The sequence below is a fragment of the Felis catus genome, chromosome E1 (genome assembly GCF_018350175.1).
Source record: "Felis catus isolate Fca126 chromosome E1, F.catus_Fca126_mat1.0, whole genome shotgun sequence".
NCBI classification, from domain to species: domain Eukaryota; kingdom Metazoa; phylum Chordata; class Mammalia; order Carnivora; family Felidae; genus Felis; species Felis catus.
The window spans coordinates 52,974,500-52,983,708 of NC_058381.1; positions in this window are offsets into that span (position 1 = coordinate 52,974,500).

A 9,209-nucleotide genomic window follows, 5' to 3' on the forward strand; every position below is an offset into this window, starting at 1 on the left:
CGCTCAACCAACTGAGCCACCCAGACACCTTGAGGGCAAACATTTTTTTTTTTTTTAATTTTTTTTTCAACGTTTATTTTTATTTTTGGGACAGAGAGAGACAGAGCATGAACGGGGGAGGGGCAGAGAGAGAGGGAGACACAGAATCGGAAACAGTCTCCAGGCTGTGAGCCATCAGCCCAGAGCCTGACGCGGGGCTCGAACTCACGGACCGCGAGATCGTGACCTGGCTGAAGTCGGACGCTTAACCGACTGCGCCACCCAGGCGCCCCAAGGGGGCAAACATTTTAATATTACATACCCACCAACCCAACATACAGATGAGAACATTGAGGACCATCATTTGTTACTAGTAATAGTAACGTGCTTTTTTTTTTTTTTTTTTTTTTTTTTATATGAAATTTATTGACAAATTGGTTTCCATACAACACCCAGTGCTCATCCCAAAAGGTGCCCTCCTCAATACCCATCACCCACCCTCTCCTCCCTCCCACCCCCCATCAACCCTCAGTTTGTTCTCAGTTTTTAAGAGTCTCTTATGCTTTGGCTCTCTCCCACTCTAACCTGTTTTTTTTTTTTTTTCCTTCCCCTACCCCATGGGTTCCTGTTAATTTCTCAGGGTCCACATAAGAGTGAAACCATATGGTATCTGTCTTTCTCTGTATGGCTTATTTCACTTAGCATCACACTCTCCAGTTCCATCCACGTTGCTACAAAAGGCCATATTTCATTTTTTCTCATTGCCACGTAGTACTCCATTGTGTATATAAACCACAATTTCTTTATCCATTCATCAGTTGATGGACATTTAGGCTCTTTCCATAATTTGGCTATTGTTGAGAGTGCTGCTATGAACATTGGGGTACAAGTGGCCCTATGCATCAGTACTCCTGTATCCCTTGGATAAATTCCTAGCAGTGCTATTGCTGGGTCATAGGGTAGGTCTATTTTTAATTTTCTGAGGAACCTCCACACTGCTTTCCAGAGCGGCTGTACCAATTTGCATTCCCACCAACAGTGCAAGAGGGTTCCCGTTTCTCCACATCCTCGCCAGCATCTATAGTCTCCTGATTTGTTCATTTTGGCCACTCTGACTGGCGTGAGGTGATACCTGAGTGTGGTTTTGATTTGTATTTCCCTGATAAGGAGCGACGCTGAACATCTTTTCATGTGCCTGTTGGCCATCCGGATGTCTTCTTTAGAGAAGTGTCTATTCATGTTTTCTGCCCATTTCTTCACTGGGTTATTTGTTTTTCGGGTGTGGAGTTTGGTGAGCTCTTTATAGATTTTGGATACTAGCCCTTTGTCCGATATGTCATTTGCGAATATCTTTTCCCATTCCGTTGGTTGCCTTTTAGTTTTGTTGGTTGTTTCCTTTGCTGTGCAGAAGCTTTTTATCTTCATAAGGTCCCAGTAATTCACTTTTGCTTTTAATTCCCTTGCCTTTGGGGATGTGTCGAGTAAGAGATTGCTACGGCTGAGGTCAGAGAGGTCTTTTCCTGCTTCCTCCTCTAAGGTTTTGATGGTTTCCTGTCTCACATTTAGGTCCTTTATCCATTTGGAGTTTATTTTTGTGAATGGTGTGAGAAAGTGGTCTAGTTTCAACCTTCTGCATGTTGCTGTCCAGTTCTCCCAGCACCATTTGTTAAAGAGGCTGTCTTTTTTCCATTGGATGTTCTTTCCTGCTTTGTCAAAGATGAGTTGGCCATACGTTTGTGGGTCTAGTTCTGGGGTTTCTATTCTATTCCATTGGTCTATGTGTCTGTTTTTGTGCCAATACCACACTGTCTTGATGATGACAGCTTTGTAGTAGAGGTTAAAGTCTGGGATTGTGATGCCTCCTGCTTTGGTCTTCTTCTTCAAAATTCCTTTGGCTATTCGGGGCCTTTTGTGGTTCCATATGAATTTTAGGATTGCTTGTTCTAGTTTCGAGAAGAATGCTGGTGCAATTTTGATTGGGATTGCATTGAATGTGTAGATAGCTTTGGGTAGTATTGACATTTTGACAATATTTATTTTTCCAATCCATGAGCAGGGAATGTCTTTCCATTTCTTTAAATCTTCTTCAATTTCCTTCATAAGCTTTCTATAGTTTTCAGCATACAGATCCTTTACATCTTTGGTTAGATTTATTCCTAGGTATTTTATGCTTCTTGGTGCAATTGTGAATGGGATCAGTTTCTTTATTTGTCTTTCTGTTGCTTCATTGTTAGTGTATAAGAATGCAACTGATTTCTGTACATTGATCTTGTATCCTGCAACTTTGCTGAATTCATGTATCAGTTCTAGTAGACTTTTGGTGGAGTCTATCGGATTTTCCATGTATAATATCATGTCATCTGCAAAAAGCGAAAGCTTGACTTCATCTTTGCCAATTTTAATGCCTTTGATTTCCTTTTGTTGTCTGATTGCTGATGCTAGAACTTCCAGCACTATGTTAAACAGTAGCGGTGAGAGTGGGCATCCTTGTCGTGTTCCTGATCTCAGGGAAAAAGCTCTCAGTTTTTCCCCGTTGAGGATGATGTTAGCTGTGGGCTTTTCATAAATGGCTTTTATGATCTTTAAGTATGTTCCTTCTATCCCGACTTTTTCAAGGGTTTTTATTAAGAAAGGGTGCTGGATTTTGTCAAAGGCCTTTTCTGCATCGATTGACAGGATCATATGGTTCTTCTCTTTTTTTTTGTTAATGTGATGTATCACGTTGATTGATTTGCGAATGTTGAACCAGCCCTGCATCCCAGGAATGAATCCCATTTGATCATGGTGAATAATTCTTTTTATATGCCGTTGAATTCGATTTGCTAGTATCTTATTGAGAATTTTTGCATCCATATTCATCAGGGATATTGGCCTGTAGTTCTCTTTTTTTACTGGGTCTCTGTCTGGTTTAGGAATCAAAGTAATACTGGCTTCATAGAATGAGTCTGGAAGTTTTCCTTCCCTTTCTATTTCTTGGAATAGCTTGAGAAGGATAGGTATTATCTCTGCTTTAAACGTCTGGTAGAACTCCCCTGGGAAGCCATCTGGTCCTGGACTCTTATTTGTTGGGAGATTTTTGATAACCGATTCAATTTCTTCGCTGGTTATGGGTCTGTTCAAGCTTTCTATTTCCTCCTGGTTGAGTTTTGGAAGAGTGTGGGTGTTCAGGAATTTGTCCATTTCTTCCAGGTTGTCCAATTTGTTGGCATATAATTTTTCATAGTATTCCCTGATAATTGTTTGTATCTCTGAAGGATTGGTTGTAATAATTCCATTTTCATTCATGATTTTATCTACTTGGGTCATCTCCCTTTTCTTTTTGAGAAGCCTGGCTAGAGGTTTGTCAATTTTGTTTATTTTTTCAAAAAACCAACTCTTGGTTTCGTTGATCTGCTCTACAGTTTTTTTAGATTCTATATTGTTTATTTCTGCTCTGATCTTTATTATTTCTCTTCTTCTGCTGGGTTTAGGCTGCCTTTGCTGTTCTGCTTCTAGTTCCTTTAGGTGTGCTGTTAGATTTTGTATTTGGGATTTTTCTTGTTTCTTGAGATAGGCCTGGATTGCAATGTATTTTCCTCTCAGGACTGCCTTCGCTGCGTCCCAAAGCGTTTGGATGGTTGTATTTTCATTTTCATTTGTTTCCATATATTTTTTAATTTCTTCCCTAATTGCCTGGTTGACCCACTCATTCGTTAGTAGGGTGTTCTTTAACCTCCATGCCTTTGGAGGTTTTCCAGACTTTTTCCTGTGGTTGATTTCAAGCTTCATAGCATTGTGGTCTGAAAGTATGCATGGTATAATTTCAATTCTTGTGAACTTATGAAGGGCTGTTTTGTGACCCAGTATATGATCTATCTTGGAGAATGTTCCATGTGCACTCGAGAAGAAAGTATATTCTGTTGCTTTGGGATGCAGAGTTCTAAATATATCTGTCAAGTCCATCTGGTCCAATGTCTCATTCAGGGCCCTTGTTTCTTTATTGACCATGTGTCTAGATGATCTGTCCATTTCTGTAAGTGGGGTGTTAAAGTCCCCTGCAATTACCACATTCTTATCAATAAGGTTGCTTATGTTTATGAGTAATTGTTTTATATATTTGGGGGCTCCGGTATTCGGTGCATAGACATTTATAATTGTTAGCTCTTCCTGATGGATAGACCCTGTAACTATTATATAATGTCCTTCTTCATCTCTTGTTACAGCCTTTAATTTAAAGTCTAGTTTGTCTGATATAAGTATGGCTACTCCAGCTTTCTTTTGGCTTCCAGTCGCATGATAAATAGTTCTCCATCCCCTCACTCTCAATCTAAAGGTGTCCTCAGGTCTAAAATGAGTCTCTTGTAGACAGCAAATAGATGGGTCTTGTTTTTTTATCCATTCTGATACCCTATGTCTTTTGGTTGGCGCATTTAATCCATTTACATTCAGTGTTATTATAGAAAGATACGGGTTTAGAGTCATTGTGATGTCTGTATGTTTTATGCTTGTAGTGATGTCTCTGGGACTTTGTCTCACAGGGTCCCCCTTAGGATCTCTTGTAGGGCTGGTTTAGTGGTGACAAATTCCTTCAGTTTTTGTTTGTTTGGGAAGACCTTTATCTCTCCTTCTATTCTAAATGACAGACTTGCTGGATAAAGGATTCTCGGCTGCATATTTTTTCTGTCTAGCACCCTGAAGATCTCGTGCCAATTCTTTCTGGCCTGCCAAGTTTCAAAAGAGAGATCAGTCACGAGTCTTATAGGTCTCCCTTTATATGTGAGGGCACGTTTACCCCTTGCTGCTTTCAGAATTTTCTCTTTATCCTTGTATTTTGCCAGTTTCACTATGATATGTCGTGCAGAAGATCGATTCAAGTTACGTCTGAAGGGAGTTCTCTGTGCCTCTTGGATTTCAATGCCTTTTTCCTTCCCCAGTTCAGGGAAGTTCTCAGCTATTATTTCTTCAAGTACCCCTTCAGCACCTTTCCCTCTCTCTTCCTCCTCTGGGATACCAATTATGCGTATATTATTTCTTTTTAGCGTATCACTTAGTTCTCTAATTTTCCCCTCATACTCCTGGATTTTTTTATCTCTCTTTTTCTCAGCTTCCTCTTTTTCCATAACTTTATCTTCTAGTTCACCTATTCTCTCCTCTGCCTCTTCAAGCCGAGCTGTGGTGGTTTCCATTTTGTTATGCATTTCGTTCAAAGCGTTTTTCAGCTCCTCATGACTGTTCCTTAGTCCCTTGATCTCTGTAGCAAGAGATTCTCTGCTGTCCTGTATACTGTTTTCAAGCCCAGCGATTAATTTTATGACTATTATTCTAAATTCACTTTCTGTTATATCATTTAAATCCTTTTTGATCAGCTCATTAGCTGTTGTTATTTCCTGGAGATTCTTCTGAGGGGAATTCTTCCGCTTGGTCATTTTGGATAGTCCCTGGCGTGGTGAGGACCTGCAGGGCACTTCCCCTGTGTTGTGGTGTATAACTGGAGTTGGTGGGCGGGGCCGCAGTCAGACCTGATGTCTGCCCCCAGCCCACCGCTGGGGCCACAGTCAGACTGGTGTGTGCCTTCTCTTCCCCTCTCCTAGGGGCGGGATTCACTGTGGGGTGGTGTGGCCTGTCTGGGCTACTTGCACACTGCCAGGCTTGTGATGCTGGGGATCTGGCGTATTAGCTGGGGTGGGTAGGCAAGGTGCACGGGGGCAGGAGGGGCAGGGTTAGATCGCTTCTCCTTAGGTGATCCTCTTCAGGAGGGGCCCTGTGGCAGCGGGAGGGAATCAGATCCGCTGCCGGAGGTTTGGCTCCGCAGCAGCACAGAGTTGGGTGTTTGCGCAGAGCGAGCAAGTTCCCTGGCAGGAACCGGTTCTCTTTGGGATTTTGGCTGGGGGATGGGCGGGGGAGATGGCGCTGGCGAGCGCCTTTGTTCCCCACCAAGCTGAGCTCTGTCGTCAGGGGGCTCAGCAGCTCTCCCTCCCTTTGTCCTCCAGCCTTCCCGCTTTCCAAGCAGAGCTGTTAACTTATGACCTCCCAGACGCTAAGTCGCGCTTGTTGTGGGAACACAGTCCGTCAGGCCCCTCCGCTTTTGCCAGCCAGACTCGGGGGCTCTGCTTGGCCGGCGAGCCGCCCCTCCGCCCCGGCTCCCTCCCGCCAGTCCGTGGAGCGCGCACCGCCTCGCCGCCCTTCCTACCCTCTTCCGTGGGCCTCTCGTCTGCGTTTGGCTCCAGCGACTCCGTTCTGTTAATCCTCTGGCGGTTTTCTGGGTTATTTAGGCAGGTGTAGGTGGAATCTAAATGATCAGCAGGACGCGCGGTGAGCCCAGCGTCCTCCTATGCCGCCATCTTGCCGCTTCCAGCGTAACGTGCTTTTAGTAATAGTCCTTGTTTTTAATAATTTGTTCTAGAATTTATAAATATATCATCCACTTCATCTGTATTCATCATTGCACCAAAGGGATGCCCAACATCCAACATACAAATATACAAATAAATGATTTTTATGACCACAGACATTTGTTTCCCAAAACCATTTCAAAATTTTGTCACTTTCTCCATATATATTTAGAATCTGTGCTATCTGAAATCCTTAACTCTCAGAAAATCAAGGTTTGAAAGAAATAGCAATTCTCTACCCCCACCACATACACACACACACACACACACACGCATGTGCACACACACACACACAGCAATAATTTTTGCAAATGAGTACACTGGTGAAGAAAAGAATGTACAGTCACCACATATCATGAAATAGACTCACCACATATCATGAAATAGACTCACTGTTCATGGGGAACAAAGTCTTAAAAAATAGCCCAAAAAGTTCATATTAAAGGCAATATTTTGGGTTATTCATGTGTTTTCATTTCCAATTCCTCATCATTTCGGTAACTTCAATCTTTTAAAAAAGAATATATTTAGGGGCGCCTGGGTGGCTCAGTCGGTTAAGCATCCAACTTCAGCTCAGGTCATGATCTCACAGTTTGTGAGTTCAAGCCCTGCGTCAGGCTCTGTGCTGACAGCTCGGAGCCTGGAGCCTGCTTCAGATTCTGTGTCTCCCCCTGTCTCTGCCCCTCCCGTGCTCATGCTCTGTCTTTCTCTGTCTCTCAATAATAAATAAAAACATTAAAAATTAAATTAAATTAAATTAAATTAAATTAAAAAAAAAGAATATATTTGTAAATAGAAGTCATGAGTTGGCAGTTGAATTCAGGTCTGACCATTTCACCTGAGCAACGAAAAAATAAATGCCACGGAGCCCTGCAAAACTGTCTGCCTCCCCCTGGCAACTCTCTTGTTTCCTCCTGAGATTGTCTAATTATACAATAATGCTGGAGTATTCTTCATTTGTAGATTAATTAGCTTGTGCCTAAGCAGTTCTTTGAACATAAGAGGCAACATGTAAATCTAAGTATAATTATTCATCCTCAAGCTAATGATCATTTAATTAGTGTTTTCGGCTCGTTTAATGGTCCATAAAAAAGAGGGTAATTTGGGGAAGGGTCTTCTACTGTAGCTGTTAAGAGAAGTTTAGGATTGTAGCTCTAACTAGAATGGAAAACCATGTTCGACGTTCAAATAAAGCTCTTAAAATTGGAAGTAAATTGGAAATCGACTCCCTCCTCTGCTGGTAACTAAGAGCCATGAAAGAACTGAAAATGAAGCATATTATTTGGTTCATTTACATATTTCCAGAATTCAGAATCATAGTTTGAATTGCGCTCATCTGATGCTTCGTGGAGGTGACGTTTATAGTTTTGTTTTCATGTTTATTTATTTTTGAGACAGAGAGAGACAGAGAGACAGAGTGTGGGCAGGGAGGGGCAGTTTTGTGAGGCTGAGCCCCCCATCTGGCTCTGTGCTGGCATCACAGAGCCTGCTTGGAATTCTCTCTCTCCCTCTCCCCCCCCCACCTAACACTTGTACTGTTTCTGTCTCTCTCAAAATAAATAAATAAACTTTAAAAAATCAAGTAAATAAAAAAACTTGACGAACATATGTCTAGTCTTATTCTTCCTAGACAAGAATTTCCTTTGCCAACCCGTAAGTCAAGTCGCACAAATGCAATATTGGGAGGTCACGGTTCTGCTATTTCGTCATGGTCACGGGCACACCTTCCAGCCAAGCTTTGGGGGATGCTGTAAAATTAAATAGTCAAAAGAGTTTAAAACTGCAAAAGCAGTTATAAAGGTACACAAGTTATATTACCTTTTTCTCAAAAGAAGAAAAATCAAAAGAACACAAAAAATTTAACAATGCAATAAACTATAGTATAGTTGGAGGGACTATAATGATAACGATGCTATTTGAAATTTTACTGAAGAAAGAGACACTTTCACAATAAGAGAGAGATGACTACCTTAAGGTACCCAAAAGTCTACCCTGCTTTTCAGAAGGATGTTTTCCACGTTCCTTTTGGAACTTCTGGAAGAATTTCTAAATCTGATTTCCTCAAAAATATCGACATCCATGTCAGACAACACGGGCAACACAGGGTAAGGCACTCCTTACCCACGAGGCTGGAAGGACAGCAACACGCATTTGATCAGGTACAAAACGTGTGTCTCAAGAGGTTCTATTCGAAAGGTCCTTGCAAAGGATGAGTGCACAGAATCTATATCGGCATTGGAGCCAACGGGTAAGGCATGGCATTCCCCAAACGCATTCTGCCTGCACTCTTGCGACCAGGGATTTGCCTGGCTCCCTCTCTATCCTCCCTTATTTCTTGACCAGCTCCAATAGCACCAACTCCTACAGCATACATACGCACGATCTTGTCTCTGCACCTGAAATCACGTAAGAGAACTGAAGAGAATATATCTTGATGGGAATAAAACATCAGTTTTTTAAAAAATTGTTTAACATATATTCATTTTTGGGAGTGAGAGAGACAGAGCATGAGCAGAGGAGGGGCAGAGAGGGAGGGAGACGCAGAATCCGAAGCAGGTTCCAGGCTCCGAGCTGTCAGCACAGGGCTCGACGCGGGGCTCGAACCTGAGCTGAAGTCGAATGCTTAACTGACTGAGCCACACAGGCACCCTGTAGAACATCAGTTTTTAGAGGGCCTGAATCTTTTTAAAACGAGGCAGGAGAAAAACAGATATCGCTGATACCCAGGGGGAAAAAAAAAGCCTCCGTATAATAATATATTTGATAAATCTGAAGAGAAGTGCCATCTAACATTTTTCCTCGGCTTCTTTTCTGAATATGAATGCTTTCTGTATTTCCTTGAAACTATGAGGATTAAAA